Raw genomic sequence first — 474 nt, forward strand, 5'->3', positions numbered from 1 at the left:
GTGTGTGAGTTGGAAAATTATTTTATCTAGATTATTAATGGGTTTGTTATATTTTTAAACTAATTTTCAGCAGGTGTAGGTGCCAAAGCTCATTTGCAGGAATGTTAATATGACTGTACCTCTAGTGTCTATGCATTTTGCTGTGTGATCAAATATATTTCTGGTAATTTGAAAAAAAAATCTTTACCTCAGAAGTTTGTTTTGATATAAGGTCTTTTTTGTACTTTTTTAGTAGAACTTAACTTAAGAGTCATTATATGTGAAACAAACTATTAAACTAGAAGTGAGAGGTTTGTGTTGTTACCTTGTTGTCTGCTTTCAGCATGCACAAATATGAAATGAAGCTGTTAACCTGTTGACACCGGAAATATATGTACAGTATACATGCAATGTCCACAAAAGATTTATTAAAATAATTTACTTAGAGGAAGTTCCAGAAGTACTGAGTCACAAAAGGGGCTGTTGCAAGACCAT

The sequence above is a fragment of the Penaeus monodon genome, chromosome 33, assembly GCF_015228065.2.
Source record: "Penaeus monodon isolate SGIC_2016 chromosome 33, NSTDA_Pmon_1, whole genome shotgun sequence".
Taxonomy (NCBI): Eukaryota; Metazoa; Arthropoda; class Malacostraca; order Decapoda; family Penaeidae; genus Penaeus; species Penaeus monodon.